Source organism: Larimichthys crocea, chromosome III (genome assembly GCF_000972845.2).
Source record: "Larimichthys crocea isolate SSNF chromosome III, L_crocea_2.0, whole genome shotgun sequence".
NCBI lineage: Eukaryota > Metazoa > Chordata > Actinopteri > Sciaenidae > Larimichthys > Larimichthys crocea.
In genome coordinates, this window is record NC_040013.1 from 34,521,533 (window position 1) to 34,542,442 (window position 20,910).

A 20,910-nucleotide genomic window follows, 5' to 3' on the forward strand; every position below is an offset into this window, starting at 1 on the left:
AGACATAATCTGATAAACAACTGACGGGGACTAAAATGGATGCCGCTGCACAACTAAGCAGTTAAGTAATCTTACATGTCTGCAAGTCCAGTATATTCTTAATATTTTAATTAGACCACACATTAACTTGATGAGAAGTACAGCATTTTTTTTTATCCTTTTCTGACAGAGCAAGGACATGAAGCTGCTCGGGAAAAAAAAAATGAATGAGAGCTGTGCTGAAATAAACATCAGATAAATCAGCCATCTTGCAGGTATGTCTACAAGTCCAGCAAGTTTTAATTAATTAACTTTTTTAATTGGGTGGTGTTTTGACAACCTCAGATCCAATCCAAGCTGATGCAGTCTTTACCCTTGCTCGTAGCTCTGGCGCATTGATGGCCTTGCGAACATCTGAAAAGCTACTTAATCAGCCCACTCAATTAGATCCAGTTTTATACAAAAGTTTTAATTAGTTCTGTTTTTCCAAATCTATGTGTCTTTTGACAAAGTCATGAGAAAGATCGGGTGATATAGAGAGCGAAGCTGATGATTTGGTCCTGCCCTCCGCTTCCTCTTCCTCCTCATCTCGCATGTGTTTCGATGAGTCATCATCATGTAACTGTGCCAGATTCCAATCAGCTCTCTGCACCTGCTGCTGGCTTCTGCAATGTTACTCTGACAAACACCAAAGATAATCAAGGTTGAAAGGTAGACGCTGCCTTACCTCGCCGCAAAATAACAATAATAACAACAATGCCCAATCCCATGGTGCATTTGTGGTCATAATATGTAGTCCTCATTAATTTTCAGTTTCTTTGAATGAGTGGTAACAGCTCTTTGGCTCCAAGTTGATCAGCTGCCTTTAGCTGCCTTTAAACCTGTTCCATTATTTGCATAATTATTAGTACAAGTTCTATAGATTAGATCATTAAACTCAGTGCTTGCTTTACATAAATAAACATATGTATAAGTTCCTAAACAAAACATTACAACATTACATTTTTAACATTACATTTTAAAATATGAAAGCAGTAGTTTGGGTCTAATTGCCACTTTTCGGATATATGAGTTGTAAGTAGCTCCACCAAAGAATGATTTCCCATTTCAGATGGTTGGAGCAGTTGGAGACCCAACTGAGGGAAACAACCCAATATTTTACAAAAAAGTTAAGTTTAGTGAACAGTCAAAAAGTGTATACAAATCTACAGTATGTAGAAGAACCGTTCTGCTTTTCGAGTCCCCTTTAATTCTCATCATCATATTATATATACTATAATATATATAAAATATAACAATGCATCATTATTACCAATCTAAAAAGTCATATAATAATATATCAGTCAAAGGAGAAATGTAGTCAAAGAATGATTCTGACAATATATCACTCATCAATATGTATGTATATATCCGGATTATACTGTGTCCTTCCCTCTGCTCATACACATCCATATTTTCACTAAAAATAAAATTAATCAAAGGTTATCAAATCAACTTATCAACCAGATGGATGGGTATGATAATATGATGCATTTTCCAGTATAATGATAGTATCAGCATTATCAGTATCTTTTTTATGATAATGTTTCATTACATGCTGTAGACAGAGAAAAAAAATGAGTTTTACACTTTCAGATGGTAATCATCGAAAGGTCTGATAAAAAAGACAACATGGCAGGGCTTGTGGATCTACAATCATTCGCCTTTATTCTCTTCTTTCATTATTTTCTTTCACTTTTTGGCCATTTCTGTGCTTTTCACTAAAAATGTCCACAAAGACCAGAAACAACAGCTGGAAGGTTACCAAGCTGTTTTTCTTACAAGAAACCGTAACTGATGGACACAAGGAGGCATACTGACCTGCACATCATGGGTACTTTTTCCACTTTTTTCTATAAACATTACACAAGATTACATTTGTACACCTTTTGGGGGGTGACAGGTTATCTTTTACTACTGTTTTGTGACTGTACAGTGTTATTACGTCCTTCTCTAGGTTAATGGACAGGATGACACATCTGAATGAGATCAGAGTATACTGGAACAAAACCCACTATTACCGTTCAAACAGTAATGAGCAAGAGCAATCAGAGTGAGTGAGCTGTGAACATTTTTTAAATAGTTTCTGTCTTTTTTTTTTTTGGATGATGATGAGCAGGTCTTATCGCACACGCTGCAAGTCCATTTCAATTCAACATCTAGCACAAAGAAAAAACGAGAGAACTCTCATTCGGACCGAGAGCGGAGCAGTAATTGGAAAGCTTAATTGGGGAGATGGCATCTTGTTAATTGAATTAGCAGCAACAGAAAAAAAAAAGAAAATTCCAATTCATGACAATGTCATACAGTGACATTGAGAGATTAAGGGGGAAAGAAAGCGAAGAAAGTGAGGCGATAGAGTGAGAGAAGCTGACAGATAAACGGTAAAACATGGAGAATAAAAGAGATATAGACAGGCAGATATAACTGACAACAGTAGCTGCAGAGAGCAGGAGAGATGGACAAGAGGACTCTTCTAGAGAATGACTTATTTAAGAGGAGGAGGTAGCTAGAAAAGAACTGTGAGGCAGTGAATGGAGAGAGAAATGAAAAGGGGACGGACGGTGAAAGAAAAGGATATGCGTTGAATATACCTGTATAAAACGATCATGTCAGAGTGATTTCAAGGTTGGTATGCATACTGTACACACACACACACACACACACACACACACACACACACTTGGTGGGGTTCAGCCTCTGCATCTCAAGAGGGGAGAACCACAGGGAGAAAAGCTCATGGATGATTACTGTTACAGCAGAGTGAACTGTGTCCTATTTCAGAGACATCAATGAGATCGATGTGTGTGTGTGTGATTCTGTGTGACAGAATGTAATAATAATTTTTTTTTCCACATATAAGCCTGCTCTGACTGGCTCTTTTCTTTATGTGTGCGTGCAGGGATAGAGAGTAGGATTCATCAGAAAACAGACATTTTGAAAAATAGATTTTGTCATTACAGTATAGCAGAATTAAAGTGAGGAGAAAAGACAGAAAAAATGCTTTGTTTTGTCAGAGAGAAGAATAGAAATAGTGTGAGAGCGAGTTTTGACGTTGAAATAATGGCTTTGGAGTTTAGGCCTCAAGTGGTTCTTCAACTTCTATCCTTGCTGCAGTGATGTAGGATTGTCCTCCAGGAGGTGTCAGTACACTGTGACATCACTGTTGGGTGTAGTTACAGGTACAATAGAGCACACCAGAGCTAACATCACATCTATCAGTAGAGATAAGTGTGACATACTGTACACAGACATGCAAGAAGTAAACAGACACCTTCATTCAAATTCAAAGGTGTCTATTTACGATTGTGTATAATACTTCTAGGGTCATATGCAGAGTCATTTCTTGTCTAGTTTCATGTGAAAAGCTTGATGAATAAAATGATGTGCTGAAGACTTGACTGCTTTGTTTATGCATGTGATTTCTGTAGTGCTTATGTGAGAATCAAATCTTCAACATCTTATCACAAATCTTTTATACCTTGTACGAGCTGAATGTTAATTTGAATAACAGACAAAAAACTTCTTACTGAGTGTGTGCATTGTGTGTAACCTGCAGTTGGACTTCTTTCTGACACTTGTTAAAGAAAATGAATCACCATCTCTCCACCATGATCTGAAAAAGAAAGGAACCATTTAGACAAATTTAATTTCAGTCATGTTAGTCTCTGTTTAACCTCATCCTTCTCTGAATTGCATTCATCTTTATTCCATTGATGGATTCTCTACTTTTTTATTGACCTGTGTTTAACTAGCAAGGCCTGTCGTTTTCTGATAATGACAGTTATACGACAAAGGTTTTACAAGGCTCCACCAAATACTGTATTAGTAAAAAGATACGAGGGCTTTTCATTCAAATGGAATGAAGTTCCCTTTAATAAAGTTAAAAGGGAACAAAAAGAAGTACATTTTAAATTATGTAAATGCTGTAACTGGTGGATAAATACTGGTGGATTTGATAAAAGTTTTGTCTGAAATACTGTAGTAAATTTGTTCCTACTATGTATTGCTGTATACACATCAATCAAAATCTTTACTGCATGCACCTCATTGTGGAAGCTAAAAAGCAGTATTTGTTTTGGGCCAAATGTATAAAATAACACTTGGCTCAGGAAAGTCAGGTCATGACAACATGAGCACTTTTTTTATGTTCAGATATCTAAGGTCAATTTATTAGCAGTACTTCTTGAACAAAAAAGTCACAAATTCTGTAGAAAATGTCTCCTTTTTCTCGCTGTTTTCTTTTTCTTCAGAAATGAACCCCAAGGAAATTCTCCACATGAGTGACTATATGATTGTCATAATGACAGATGAGTCACAAAAATGAAAAATTGCATCTCTGGAGAGCACCTTAGATATACTTGGTCTTTTGTCATCCTTTTCATTCTTCTCCCCGTTGTTTCCTCTCTCGTCTCTTACTCCTCACTCCACTGTTCACTCCACCATTTCCTTTTTTTCTATCACCCCTCTCTTCTTTAACTCCCACGCTCTTCTCCTTATTCTTTCATCCATCCATACATTTTCTTCTCCTGTCTAACCTCTTTCGATCCCTTCCCCCCTCTCTTCTCCCTTTTCCTGTCCCCACATCTCTCCAGCTTCCTTTTGTCCCCCATCTGTCAAAAGTGTGCTTCAGTAACAGGATGCTGCTGCATAACAGTGACCATTATGCAAATATATCTTTTATTCAATGTATCAAAACATTTCTTTGTCAGGGTCAGAATAAATCTCCATTGGGTGATATTCATATGAAAAGGTAAGACACAAAAGCAGATACATTTAATTCTTTAAATATGTTTATGTGTGTGGCATTTTATGGTATTAGTTTTGTGACTTTCTGTCGTCAAATAGAATGTGATGATATATGATATCATATGATATGATGATATATCTAGTGTAACAACCTCCTGTATCCTTACGTATAGTAAGATAAGGTAAGCTTTGACTTATGATCTTAAAATCATCTGACACACAGGAGGTGATGCTCTCATGTTGGCATGTCCGTTTATCAGGAAAAATTCAATGGAAAAAGCACAATCAACTGCTTACAAATCCCTATAAAGATTTGTTGCTCGGTCTCCATACAGTAAATAGAATTTCAAAGAGTACAATCTAGACCTGCTCTAAAATCATAATTTAACATGTGTATTTTCTTTCTTTTTTTTTTTTTTTTTTTTTTTTTACTGTTTGTCATAAATACAAGAAATAAAAACTTCATATTGTTATTCTTTACCTTCACTCATTTTTGCTTCATTTTTAATTGCCCTTCTCTTGTTTCATGGTTATAATATTTAGACGCCAGCTGATGATCTGCGTGTTTGTGTTCCTGCTGTAGCTGTTTCACTGCGGTTCCAATGGAAAAAAATAGCGTTATGTCCAGTGTAACGTGTGGTGTCTTGTGATTTTTAAAATCCATCCAACATGCTGAGGTCTTATACCAAAATAACAAAATGTGTCATGTTTGGTCTTGGTCTGGCTTACTTGGAGTCACCTGGTGCCTTAGAAATCTAAGAAGCTTTTTGTTCCATGTTATTTCCCCTTCTTGCTTCCTCCTCTTTTTCTGTCAGCTCTCTGCTGTATAGTATTCAATAAAGGTCAGAGAAAATGAAAACTAAACAGACTTGGATATTATTAAGGGAAAATTGTGGACAAGGTTAAAATGTTTTGTGACGGTGTAACAATAAAGGTGATTTGTGATTGTGTAACAATATCAAGCTACTCCCATCTGTGCTACTTAGAGAGGCCTGTTTACTCTCAACAAACAAGGGAAGTAAACACAAGACGTGTTAAGTATTTGAACAAACAAATGGCTTTTGTTTTTCAAATAAGTATAGTCTTTCTGGATTACTGGCTCTAGAGGGCATTTCGCAAGTTTCACCATAATTTCTCTTACACACTTGAAAGAGGAGGGAGAGGCAAGGGGTATTCTGTTGGTTATAATCTGCAGCTTCACCATGACATACACATCTAAGATGATCTATCTAAGATCATACACACTTTTACAATTTGTCCTGCAAGAGCGTCAGAGCCAGATATCTCCCTCATTGGTAGAGACCAAAAATAATGCCAAAAGAGATTGAATGTTGGACTTACAATGACCAGGTGGCCAGGAACACAACTACAAATGAGTTGCTCCATAAAGTTTGCAATATTAACTTAAAAGCAGTCAGTGTTGTTTCTGCAAACAACCAGCCATTGCAAGTTTAAATTATTTGTTGAGAACATAGTATATAGTAACATTACTGTTAACTATAGTTGTAGTGCTGAGGCTTTATTGCATTTTATATAATTTCCAGTTTGGTCTTGGAATTGTTTTGCACGCTAGTTCTGAAGATATTGTTTACTTTGTGCCACTAAATAATTCAAACCATAATTAAAAAAAAGAAAAGAGAGTAAGTGAAGAGCACGGAGACATAAATATGAGTAGATAGACAGTGGCTGCTGCAGATTTTTTTAGGGTGAGAGAGGAAATTGGAAATTATGCAAAAAGAGGAAAAGAGACTGGAGGGAGAAGAAAGGGGGGTGAGAAGGAAAGGGGAGTCAGGGGAGGGAAGTGTAAGAGGAGAGTTATGATGAGTATGTTTGCTCTATGAAATGCTCCAAAGCAATCAACTGAAGCAAATGAATGCTTACTCTGGAGAGAGAGAAAGAGAGAGGATATAATGATAAAACACGGAGACAAAACAGACGAGAGTGGAAACAAGAAAATGAGAGACATAAGATAGAAAACAGGTAGAAAATTCTCTTGCTTTCTATCTGGTAAGGATGGCATGGCTGACACAGACGTGCAGATTGCCCATCAATCACTTTGGATTGCATTTCTCCTCTTCACATCCTCTACACCTTCTGCTTAGATCCTTCCCTCTCTTCCCTCACCTCTTGTCCTTTCCCCTTTCCTTTCTCTCTTCTTCACCTTGTGTATTCCCTTTCCCTTTTTTCCCCCCTAAATTTCAATCCTCTCGTTTTCCTCTCCCCAACCATCTGTACCCATCCAGGAGTGTGTGTGTGTGTGTGTGTGTGTGTATGTGTGTGTACGTGTGCATACACCATGCTTGTAACTGTGTCTGTAAGTGTGACAGCAGAGATGGATTGGTCTGTATTTAGGGAAGCAGAATATCAATAAACAGCAAAAGGGAAAGCGCTCTGCTTGTCCTCTCTCTCCCTCTTTCATGCACACACACCTACACACACCTACACACACACACCTACACACACACACACACGCACACACACCTACACACGCACACTCTTTGCTTCCTTGAGCCACTGGGTGGTTGGCGGTTTGTGGATGGTGGAGGGGTTGTTCAGGAGCGCTGTTTGTTGCGTTCTACTGTGTAGCTCCACAGGTTGCTAAACAAGGGGTTGAAAAATGTGCCGCTCCTGTGAGCAGGCAAGGATTGATCACATGAATACCTCTTTTATCTCCCCTTTCCTTGTGTTTTCATTCTTCTATCCTCTCCTCCTTGTATGCATTCCCTCTTTATCTTCACTTTCTCTTCCTCATTTTCTCTTTATCTCTCTATTTTTACTTCCTTTAACTTCGTTTCCCATTGATTCTTCTTTTCTTTTGCCACCTATTCTCTCTGAGTATTCTTCCTCTTCCACTCACTTTTCTCCCTCCTCATTCATCTTTCTTCTTCTTCCTCCTTGTCCAGTTTAATGTCTTTTCTTTAAATCTACCCCTTATTTCTTCTTTCTCTTTTTACCATCCTTTCCTTTCCTTTCCTTTCCTTTCCTTTCCTTTCCTTTCCCACGTCTCCTCTTTTCTCTTTAGCCGGTCCTGACAGCAATAGAGGCTGTCCAATAAAACAGGCATAAAAACGCAATCCCTGTCTAGGCTCAATTTACACAAACATACACACACACACACACACACACACACACACACACACACACAGCGGTAACATAAATCAGACATAAAAAGCCAATCCCTGTCTGCAGTCAATTTCCATAAAGATACAAGGGGGATGCTCCTGGAAGGGATGAGATGGGATTGAATGTATGTTATGTGTAATGCAAAATGTGTGTGTATGTGTGCACGTCTGCTTTGGTTTACTTATTGTACAAGCAGTGACTCTGTATTACTTTCCAGGTGTGTATCTTTATGCACCTTTTTCTGTGTGTGTGTGTGAGTGTGTGTGTGTGTTAGTGTGTGAGTGTGTGTGTGTGCGTGTGTGTTTAGCATCTCCCAGGTGGTGTAGACACAGTGTGAATGCTAGTGGCTGTCGCTATGCTAATGATCCCTGTTTACATCACACATCACACCACAGGCTTTGTCACATTATCCCCATGGGGCACCTACACCCACAAACACACACACACACACACACACACACACACACACACACAAATACACAAACCGACCTGAGCACCACCACACAGTTTGTGATGCACACACATCATTCTAAACCATAAACACATATATACACATACACACCCTTTGTACATACATACCCTGCAGGATTTCCACACTTAAGCACAAATGCAAATATATGCAAGTGAGTAGAAACCCAACAAAAAAACAGCAGTGTTTGATCAGTTTCTAACTCTGGAAGTAGGTCTCTTCTGTGTGTAAGGTGGGATGCTTGTCATTGTACATTTCAGTACATGTGTGTGTGTGTACTGTACAAACACATATATGACACAGTTATTTATTCTAATTGGAAATGTGTGGGCAACTGTGGCGGCTTCACAACCTGTGGCCCCCAGTGGTCCATAAAAACTGCTAAGCCTAGTTATGTTATCCGTCACCTGGCTCCAGTTCTGGACCAACACTGCCTTCACTCTCTGTCTGCATCCCACATCCAAGGCCTTAAAACCTCCTCTTCCCAGTGGTCCAAAACTCCTGTGGTACAAACACTACCACTGCCCAGTTGTGTTGAGCTTACAACCTGAGCATTGCACCCAGAGTTACAAAGTGCAAGAACGGGTGTGCATGGTTCAGAGTGCAGACTCTACCTACAGTAACTTTAATCTGAGAAGAATTCTAATCCAAGTGCAAGTACTTGTGTGGGAACTTTTAGAGTAACTGCACCTAAGAACATAACCTTGCTCTCACTATGGGTGATCACATGCTCATGCTTTCAACAGCCCTAGCAGCAGTGATATTATGTTGTAAAACCATAATAACTTTAATACTTACAGACCAGAAAGTAATATTTCTCTTAATGAAGCAGTAAGACATTTTTTCGCTTTGTTGCAGAAAACCAGCTGCTCTAACTGACTGTGGAAATCAAAGTCACTGAACAGAAACATACACATCCATATACTGCACATATTGTAGATACACACATTTATACTACACGGACATGATGTGTAATGCACACAGCATACAGACTGGGACACACACTCTTGCACATGCATTTCTCTCACAAACACACTACATGCCAGTGAGGACAGTGCGACCTCTGTGAGCTAAGAACTACACGCCACTTTCCTGTAATAACTAGTGCTACATCTAATCCTATTTCCATTAAGTGTATGCTCCAGAGGTATGTGCGTAGCATAGTGTCTAGTGCTTGCATGTGAGTGGCATGTGTGTGTGTGTGTGTGTGTGCAGTTTCTTTAATCATGTCTTTTTAGGTGTGTGTGAAGAGTGAGATAGTGTCCATATGAGCATGCATGCTTTAGAGTGAGTTGGTGTTGGTGTGCAAGTGTGTGTGTGTGTGTGTGTGTGTGTTTGACTGTGTCCAGGCCTTAATTATCTTTCTGTGCGGTAGAGTGCTGAATCAGCCAAGCCCTGATAGACCCGCTCAGCCCTGGCCAGTACTTCAATTGGGCAATCACAGTACACACTCACATCCACATACATGACTGCATGCTGAGTCATACGTAAGGGGAAAACACACCACACTCAGAAAATCAAGCAGGAACAGCAACTTGTAGGACTGTTTAGTCAGATGTACCTACACACATAATACAAGCATACATATGAAGATATATAAATGATTTGTGATCCTGCAGATCTTTAATCTATAGTTTTGGTCCCAAGTCAAGTTTCAGATCTAGTCCACATGTACTCTTCTAATAAAAGTCAAGATTAGAATTTCCATCTCAAATTTGCAATTTAAATTGCCTGCGCCATTCATGAAGTAATTCTTTAGTGTGGCTAATGCAATGACAGGTCTAGGGTACTCAGACTGAAAATGCTTATATAATAGAGGAAATAAAGTGCTTTGCAGACCTACGGTAATTTAAAATGTCCATCGTAGCACTGCTTTGCAAACCAAACAGCTCTAAGTATGCGAGCAGTGGAAATGACAGAAGTGACTTTAAGTTTAGCGCCTGCAGTGTTGAGTGTATTGCTTTTGGATACACAAACAGGACATAATTAGTTGCATTGAAGGTTTTTTTTGACAAGTTTCATATGAAATGTAAAATCTTAGAGGATATCCATTTAGTCTGCAAGAAAGTGAAGAGAGTGTTTGGTAATGTATTAGCTCATACTCTGCAATGTACAGTGTATTTTTGTCTACCAAGTACGTATGTAGAGTACGTGCAGGTACATACATGTTGGTACAAGTAAAGGTTGTCTAGTTTTGTATTACAGGGTAGTTGAAACATGGAAGAACAACAGAGTTGTCTCACAAAACAAAACACCTTTATGCACAATTAAATGATTAATCGCTAATACACTATCACTAATATGAAGTTCAGTGTCTGTAAAATAAGCCTAAATACAATCAGTGCTTCCATCAGTTTCTAAATGAATGACCTGACAACATACAATATTATAAATGTCACTTTCAGTTCAGATAGAAAATGGTGCCAGAATGTAATCATAGAGAAACACTGCTGCACACAGTTTGACAGCAAACACTTCAAACATAATTATGGTTTTCTTTTAAAGACCATATATCCAGTAAGAGTTTAGTATGACCTGCTAGTTAGTTTCCTGAGCCCCAGATATCACTTCTTATTTCAATTTTAGCGTGAAAAAACAATAAGATGATTTGTTATTATGATACATTTCAATATTATTATTGTGTACATTGGCAATGTAGATGGAAATGAGTTATTAAATAAATGTTTCCATCTGCCTGACCATGACATGAGAATAGATTTATACATATACATATTTTGACCTCTTCTCATGAAATGATTATTACAGTGCGATTTATTCTTGGTAGATAAAGTGTTCTCAAAACTTCATTGACGAATCTCTTCCAGACATATCACAGTGATCATTAACACAAGTAACCTGGTGTGTATAAATATATAGGAATGTGTCTGAAAACAATATTCATGCGATGGACAATAGATGTGCCTCATAACTGCAGTTCTTTCTTCTTTGTGAAAGAATCTCATGCAATACTATTCTTCCGACCTCAAAGGGCAGCACATACTTCCACTCAGCTCCCCCTTTATTTTTCTCTCCACCAAGGAAATGTTGGTGAGGTCCGGTCATCCAATTATCCAATCAGCGCGTTCACTGTTGGGTGTATCACCTACTATGCACCTTCTGATCTAACTCACTCACCTTCACAGTCAATTTACTGCACATGCCTTCAATATGCTATTGCCTTCCCACTCCCCTTCCAAGTCCATCAGCATAACATCTTTATTGTCCTCTGTAGTATCAAGTACAATAATAGGCCTGTAGTGTGCCAGAATACACATTTCACTTGATTTCACCTTTCCACCTTCCAGACAAAGAGCAGGAATCCAGAGCTTATAGTTGTTCCGTCCTTATTTAATTTTCTATCACATTGCAAGATATATGCAAATTGAAGGAGAGTATAGTAATATTAGCATTACAGAGTTGCTATAATTGTCAGAAATAGCCACATTTTCTGCAACAAATTCCTTCCTGATTATTAAACTGTTGAAACCTGTTATTAAGTTGTAATTTAAAACTCATTGACTGCAGTGGCCAACAGGCATATTTTAATTTTCAACTTCAGGGAAGACATCGACAGATCAGTGTGTTCTACTAATGAACACACTGAAGAGGAAATCTGCAGAAAATTCACAGTAATCGTAGTGTCTGTTCTTCTTATGTGCCTCTTTGCTTGCCTCCCTTTTAATATGCACCCTGGCCTGTTGTCAGAGTCTTTAGCCAAGACCTTGTCATTGCTGCCTGTTGCAATGAACGCATTTTGTGTATTGGTGTCATTCCCACTGAGTCACATGTGCTGCTGAAAATCAATCACCGTGGCCCTGCCAGAAGCTGTATTTGATGGAAGCTGAGTGGCCACATTTGCTCAAGTGCTAAAAATTCCTGGACCCAGTTATCATTAACCTCATGGTTGTTAACCGCTGTGCCCAAATCCTCATTGACAGTCTTGTTATTGCTCAGTAAATGATGAGTGCATCCACCTTACATCTCATAACCACTCAGCCCATTTCATCATCACTCTCATTTCCTACTGTAAGTCACTTCTGCATCTGATGTTGAGGAAAAATCTTGTTTGATTGGACATGATATGAAAGTAATTACAGAGAGATGTATGGACCCACTGATGGAAAACAGGAGAGACACATGAAAATATGGGGATGGCAGGTAGAGTATACAATCACTTGCATGGGCGGTAAGATGTGGGAAGGAGAAGCGACTGGTAGTTTAGTAAAGATTAGAAGAAAATACACAAACATAAGGGAAGGAAAAGGAGATAGATTGATGAAGGAAGGGAAAATGGAAAATTCAAATGAAGAGAGACTGAAAAAATACTTTTTTCCTTATTAGATGCAAGCTACAAAAACAGTACTAACCTCTGAACCATGTGCAGGAAAGTTGAGGAAATATTAAATACTGTGGCAACATGATTTTAAGGTGTGCTTTAGTTATATCCACCCTGTCTTATTTCTTCTAGAATAAAGACAGGCTATTCATGATCCAAGGCTCTTTCATGTTTGATTGGATATATGAGTCATGTCTGGGTCTCAAAATAATTATGTTATGTGGTAATTGGTAGTGGTCTGTTAATGAAATAAAAATGTTGGTGTAATTATAAACACAAAGTGCAAGGGTTGAGTCTAGCATTACCATTTCTCTGTGAGGAATTCAAAGAGAAGCAAAACATAACTGAGTAAAGAAGTAAAACATTAGGGTGAAGAGATTTTTAATTATTTGAGTATGAAAACTTAAGTTAGTAAGAGATAAAGTATGATATTGTGGTGAGTGGAGTCTGGTCATTGTGAACTGTAGAGACAAAAAGTAAAAATGTGATTGTGAGGTCTGTGTAGGGAAGTAGAGAAAAGGAGGTTGAGTTGCTCATAGTGACAAAAAGAATGATACGGACACATATGGACCTTGACCTAGAAGAGTGGTGGAGAGCAGATGCTGACATCAGATAGGAAAATGGATGATAAAATCTATTACACTACCAGTACCAATATACAATCTCACGGCTGCAGCTGGGTTTTACCCAGTAATCCTGTGCACTGTCTAGTTTTTTCACAGCTGTCCACTAGCTAGTGGGAGGTTAACACCTGCATTAATAAAGTCCAAAGTCTGGAAAAGCTAAATTGGAAGCTGCATAGTTGTTAGCTTAGCATTCGCCAAAAGCTCACTGCAACTATTTAACTCAAAATAGCAGCTGTAGCCACTCAAAAGTATTACTACAGTGCTTCATATTTACTGTCAAATGTAATTATATAATAAATTCAGTAAGCATTGTTTTGCTCTTTCAGCTTTTTTTAGCAGATCTCATCACCATATGCTCCTCAGGAAAGTAAAAAGGCTATTATGTAATGTTATTATGTCATGTGTAAGTGTTTATATTTGTGTGTTTTTCCACCACTGGGGAAAAATAAGGAAAAGCCACAGATTCTCAGGTTTGTCTCTGAAATGTGTCTGCATCCTTATTCAAATTCCTGTAGAGACCCTGTATGTCTCTGTGTGTGTGTGTGCACGCCTGTAAATCAGCATCAGTTTGTGTGTATGTGTGCACCTATTATGTAGTGTGCCTGTGTGTGTCTTCAGCCTTAATTTGATGTCTAAATAAGTGGTTCCTGCCCCCAGGGGTTTCCTGGCAATATATCACCGTGGCAACAATGGAACTGCCGTTGTCATCGTCCCCGTGGACCAGCCGCTTGCCCGCTCAAGCATGGCCTTGTGGGAAATGTGGAACTGGCGAATAACGCACCGACGCTAAATGATGCGTGCACACACCCACACAGACACACACAGACACACACACACACACACACACACACACACACACACACACAGAGGATATACACTCTCTGATATGTGCTCACAAAGAACCTGCAATCTGCTCATTTCTCTTTTCATTTCCTGATATGTTCACCCTCTTTCATGTACTTCGTCTTTTTTCTCTCCTTGCACCCTCCCTCTCTGTTTCTTTACATCCTCCTCACCCTCAACCTTCTCTGGAACATTTCCCTCTTCACCAAGGTGAGATATTTGACAGATGCTTTAAGTAAATTGGTTTATATTGAAGTGTCCAAAAAAGCACAAAGGGTAGCCTATATTGAGAAGACCTTGGAGAGATCCACTTAGAGACAGAGACTTAGAGAGACAGACAAAAAGACGAAAGAGGAATAACTACAGGAAGTTTCTACAAGAAGCTTTGTGATGGAAGAACAGAGTTGAACAGTCAGTGCCCTCACTATTCATAGGAGCACGGCTATGCAGGGAAGTGAACAATAAAAGTTGAAGACAGAAATTTGAAACCTTTTACTAGAAGCTAACTCTAAAATGAGGACTGGTCATAGTGATAACAAATCAGGGTTAAACAAGAGGTAGAACGAACTAGAAAACGAATGAATAAAAAAAGAAAAAAAGTACTGTCGAGCTACAGCTGTTGAATTGAACCTGAAGACCGGACACTGGACACTACTTTCCCAGATTTTTTTTTGCATTTGACAGTCAGTGCATAAACCTTACAAATAAGTAAAAACACAAGATAACACACTGAACCACTAGTCAGTAAGAATTGGAGCTCTGGCTGTACATGACCCCAGAAACCAGGCGAAATATAGGCTGTGTTGAGTGTTCTTGTACCAATAGAAACATGGAGAACAGCCAGAAGCTTGCACTCCATGCAGTGTACTTCAGGCTGAAAAAAGGACAGAGGGACGGAAAAATAGCACAGACTTTGTTTGAGATCCTGAATGGAGAGTTGTGGGCGGTAAAGCTGACTGAGGAAATTGAGTGAACTTTCTAAATTGAAGCTGAGTTCAGTTAAAGCTATTCATTTTCGTCTCACATGGGCAGCGGGTGACGTCATTGGCTGGTGATGTCAGTCCTGCATCGTTTGCCTAATGGTTAATACAGCTTTGTCCAGGTGAGTAAATGTAATAAAATATTAGCAATACTCTAGTGAGAGTGTTTGCATCATTTACATGATAACAAGCTGGTGTATGAGGATTCATTTATTAATTACAGTGATGAGGCATCTATTATGTTACTGTGGATGCTAGTGAACGATAATGAGTAAGTGCATTTACTCAGACAGCAACTGAATCCACTCTGTTTCAAATAATTTTACATATCATTTGCAATAAATGTCACTCGGTCTAATGGTAATAGAACTCTGATGGAGATTAAACAAACAAAAAAACAGACAATATTCCCACAGGCAGCATTAGAAATGAAGCACTTTATTCCCAGTGTGGATTTAATTGAGCAGCACTTCTCAAAAAGCAACATCAAAGCACTAAATGCAACAAACGCGATGGGAAGTTATACAGCTTTCCATGTGATCAATGAGTCAAAAATATGCATTTTGTGATATATTTTCTCTGCTTTTAAACACCTTTATAAGAGCATCACAGATCCCTAAATGAAGATTGAACTAAACCAGACAGTGATGCCTTTTAATTTTAAAACGCCTCCTTGTCACTGCTTAACCAAGATGATTAAGTTTCTAATCAATCACTGCCAACTCGAGTTCTGATTCCAGTTTGTCTGACTCACTGTCAGATGAACGGACAGATAAATAAAATTGCAGATCCCGTAACCCAAATAAAAATCAAAGTTTGGTCCATTTGGTATACATTTCAATGTGGTACATGCCTATGTTCCAAATGAAACTTATAGTCAGTCACTCTTAATTTGACCTGTGTGACTAAGATGTCATTTTGTCACTCTCGCCATCTCACTTTGCCTCAGTTTCTAAACTCTCAGACAACCAGCTCAATTCACCCTCCAAAACAAATCTTCCTCTAGTCTTGCAATCAATTAGTGCACTAGGAAATCAATTAAGCCCACTGCTAAATTAGCTATTAATAGAAAAGCTGACAAACTATAGGGCGCCATATATCATGACGAGAGCTAATATTTTTAATTAGTGCAAGATTAAACATGTGTAATTATGGACGTAATGAAGAGATATTACTGCAAATTGTCTGTTATTGAGCTCATTGGACCTGGTGTTCAGTGTGTGTTTTTGTTATATGTCTGCTAGTCAAAGAAATGTTAAAGTTAAAATGTTAAAGCAATATGAGCTGTAGTTTATCTACTTATGTGCTTCAAGGAATAATAATTAAAAAAGAAAACACCTACGGTATTTGTTAGACATTTAGGTCTTCTTCAACACCTGAGTGGTTGAAAACACAAGAAATCAGACTTACTGTGCACTTGCTATATTTTTGCACTAAGTTTAATTCCAAGAAGGACAAACAATGTTGATTTCTGTCTTTTAATTTGATTAAAAGTTCCAATGTATAATGCTGAGTTGAGTTGCTGGGTCATTTAATTAGTTATAGGAATAGGAAAGTCTAGCAATTTTGTAAAAGTAAACTCGTTGTGCTTTATATTGTAATTGAAAATAACAAAAGTAAATAAAAAGTTGTTAAGAAGTTCAAAGAAACAATTCACTTGCTAAGATGCAATATAGTGTTATTAAAAGACAAAGGAACAAACAAACACAGTGGTATGTAGGAAAGCAGGGAAAACACTTCTGCTACACAAAGGTATCCTTTCTTTTATTCGTTACTTGTTTCTTATTTTTAGGACTAGCAATTCAATTTCTGGATAAACTAGTCCATACCCTGGATATTACTTACTCTTTCCCATACTCTTTTTAGTTTAATCTTAACATGAAGCTCTAAATGTTTCAAAACTTGGCCTTGTTTGAATATAGTAAATCCAGAAATACTGTAATCTGCCTGTGTGATGCCCATAAAGTTAAAGTGAACATGTAACTTTTTAAACTGTAGAATATAAACTCCCCCAGGTTGCTAAAACCCACAAATTCACTACAGGATAGTTTCATGCAAAATTCATGTGGGGTTTCTGCCTTGGATATTTCCTTCCTACAAAGTGAAATATGAAGCAGCTTTTCATGAATTGGGCTAATTTGTAGAGGTGAAGCAGAACACATTTGTTCCTTGCCAACAACATTCTACCCTGAAATCCTGCCCTGTGCCGCTGCACTGTTTTCCTGTTGCAGTGAGTGAGTGATTGAGAGAGGGAGAGACTGGTAGAGATGGAAGAGCAAAGCAAGAAGAAAAACAGCGAAGACACAGAGATGGTGGTGATAGCGGTGTAAATATGTCAGTGTGGCTGAGCTAGGAAGCAGGGGAGTTGACCTTGGTCATAGTTTAAGACCTGTCTTTTATCGAGCTAGGTAGCAGCTCTGAGAGCAATTTGTCTGGACACTGCCATGTCTCGCTCTCTCTCTCCCTCTCTTTCATTGTGTCTCTTTCTTTCTTTTTGTCTCCCCGGTTCTCCTTTTATCGGTCTAATTCCATTTCCCTCTTTAATCGCTCACTTCAGAATTCAATGCAAAATCCTTGTTATCACTTTGAAAGCTTTGCATGGTAAAACTACCTCTTACATTGCAGAGTTACTACAGCCTAGGGCTTGTTAGTCGTACCTCGCTCCAGACTTAAAATCAAAAGCACTTGACTTCATACCTTTGAAGTTGTGGCTCCCAGACTCTGTAAAACACTCTCACAGGAACTGATCTATGTGGACACCTAAAGCAGCTCAACACCCACCTAGTTAGACTTTCCTTTGTTGAGTTTTTTTTGATAATTTTTGTGACTTGAACTTGTTCTTGTTTTCATTGTCTTCCCTTTTCAAAGTAAAGATAACTATTTGACCTACATGAAGTCCAGTTACATAAATCTAATCTGCCCCAATAGAAACTATAGATAGATATAAAGATATATACATATAAACTATAGAAAGCTTATAGAAAATATATTTTCTTGGCCACCTCTAACAGCTGAAAAATGCGCATAAATACCATAAATCCAAGCTACTTAACTCAGACAAGTGGAGTGCTCTGGATCAGCTGACGTGTCAGCTCAGCTTCCATATCACTATCACCAGCTGAGTGGTCTATTTAAAATGCTGCTGTTTCTTCCTGGTTCCCCCTTGGGGGCTGCATTGATCTCCCTTCGCTCTCGCTTTTTGCTGTTTTTAAATTAGCCTCCACAGGGTATGATATGAAACAGAGCCTTCATGCCAAAATAAAATCTATATTCACATGTATTCTCATTATAATGTTGCTATTCAATTACTGACTGACTGTGTTTTTAATCTATTATGCCCTTGTGAGAACTGGGCTGAGATGCAGCAGTATCCTTTGAACCTAAAGTAAAAAAAATGGTATTCAGGAGGCGGCCGAGTTAGAGCAACATGATTGTGACCTGAGGGTAGCCTACACAAATTCTGGACAGACTGAGTAAAATCTGCATGGAGAGTGAGCTCTCTTCTCACCTTGATAATGACTCTGGGACCTCAGCTGCTAATTAAGTCAATGCTCAAAGGCACACTGATAGTCGCTCTGGTGAGGCTGCTTATTGCTCTGAAGTCTGAATAACTTGGCCACCAAGCAGCTGTATCTAGGCCCAGGTTCTCTTATTTCTGGTTTCCTACCAAAGCGCCCAATCCTATTTTCTGCAAAAATTCAGCTGAGGGAAAATCAATTGTGGATGTGTTCACCTGTTTTGTCGCCTTTTACTAAATGCATGCTAGGATGACTCCCTGTTACTCTGATTAGAAATGAGAATTGAGACTGAAGATGGATCGATGGAATGATGACTAAATGATACAAAAACAACCTTTTTTATTTATTTTGCAGATTCACTTTTGTTGCAGATTAATGCCAATATCAATGCTGCCAATAATAGTCTTTAATCATAATTTGTTTATATTACAGTATGTAGAAGGAAACAGATCAGCATTATGAATACCCACATATAGAATTAAGTTGTTACATAAAAGAACTTTGCTGTATCAAGCTTTCAGTTTTATGTGAAAACCGTCATCAGGAGACGGTAGAAACAATAGATAATACTGTATATACCTGGAGGCATTCACCATGACCAGATATAAACCCTATTGGTCTGAAAGCTCCTATAGAACTAAAGTTGTTACATGACACCATAAGCATTGTGTGTTGATGCTTTACTTTATAAACAAAGTTGGCCGGTGACATCATCTGACTAATTGGTATTCATTGGCGATTGTTTCCTAATGAAGTTTTTAAAGTAAAAAATGAGTAACTCTAGGAAGTTGCACTTTACTTGATATTAGTTTCTTTTCTTATCACATGAAAGGGACTTTCCCATTTTTGTATCTGAAAAGCTAAGACACTGGTGTTCTCTGTCTATATTAGATAAGATAATCTGTATTATTATTATTAGCTAGTAAAAATGAAACGCTTCATCTCTATAACAAAGATAAACTGACATTCAGAGCTTCCCATGAGGCTTTGACATGCCTCTGTAGCTGTGTTTATTGGGATATCAATGATTTTGTACTGCAAGATAGAAACTGACAAATTTCAACTTGTTTCTGTTGGAGCCAAATATTTCTTGAAGCCAACATCTACAGTAATATGGTATTGTAATGTAAGGTACGTCTTCCAAATTATTGTAACTGCCACTTGCCCAGCAACTGAACGCGGTCTATATGATAATGCACGAGGCGGCTCGTAACACTTTGGACTGTCTATTGATTGTGTTACCTTTCATTGCTGCACTGAAGTTTGCGTAATGTTATGAATGTCAGAGCTGTTTTTCATTTTACATCATTCACTCCAGCACACGTGAATCTCTTTCTAAATCTGTCATCCACATCCAGGTTGTGTGCTTATCCATGCAATTGCGTTCATATTCAGGAGTATGGGCTCGTTAGGAGCATGCATATATGTTTGTGTCATATAAATATGCATCTGTATTTGTGCAGATATTTCTGCATGTTTGTGCGAGTACATGGCTATATTGTGTGTGGGTAGTACATGCACATGTGTGTGCTCGGGTGTAGTGTGCATGTGTGTGTGTGTGTGTGTGTGTGTGAGAGAGAGAGAGAGGGGCCAGGATTAATGCCTTGCTGTCACAGGTCCCCAGATGATGAAGTAGTCAAACCACAGGAAGATGGAAAGAAGAAAAAAAAAGTCAGCGTATAAGAGAGAGACAGAAGAGGAAGATGTAAAAGAAGATGTTTTTTTACGCAGAAAAACCTTTTTAATCACACACAAAGATAAGAAAATTGAAATTGTTTGCAATAAAATGACCTGTATTTCCAACAAAGCAAGCAAAATACAAATTAAAAGGGAAAAGCCTTCAGATTCTGTGAAAATGCTTCAAGTAGGCTAAGTGCCCTGACAAACAATTAAGTGAAACAAAAGGCAATTAGTGATCAGATAAACAAACACTTAAAAGAAAAGAAATCACACTGGAGGCAAAGATGTTGAGGGCAAAATGCCAATTTGGATTAAGATATGGACAGTTATTAGAGATAAAGATGAGGAATTTGCCAGAATATATATGTACTAAACAAATGCCACAGCCAAGTTATATAAAGGTAGTCAAAACTAGGACTAGGACTTACAGCTCTCCCAGATTTACAAGTAGATGCACATACAGATCAACATCATCTAAGCAATGCTAATGACAATGCGAATACAGCATTTTTATATATACATACATATTGAATAACTGAGAAACTCTCTGTAGCTGCCCAAAAATATG

The 20,910-nt window shown here is 38.2% G+C and overlaps 1 long non-coding RNA gene across 1 annotated transcript in view; it reads right to left on the reverse strand.

The window, feature by feature from the left end:
- Nucleotides 1-316: 316 nt before the first annotated feature.
- The window catches only part of LOC113745714 (uncharacterized), a 21,329-nt gene continuing 735 nt past the window's right edge, over nucleotides 317-20,910 (reverse strand). The window contains exons 2-3 of the long non-coding RNA XR_003462338.1: nucleotides 3,549-3,634; nucleotides 317-657 (exon numbers count right to left, since the gene is read on the reverse strand). This is a non-coding gene — a long non-coding RNA (uncharacterized LOC113745714). The remainder of the gene's footprint in view (nucleotides 658-3,548; nucleotides 3,635-20,910) is intronic.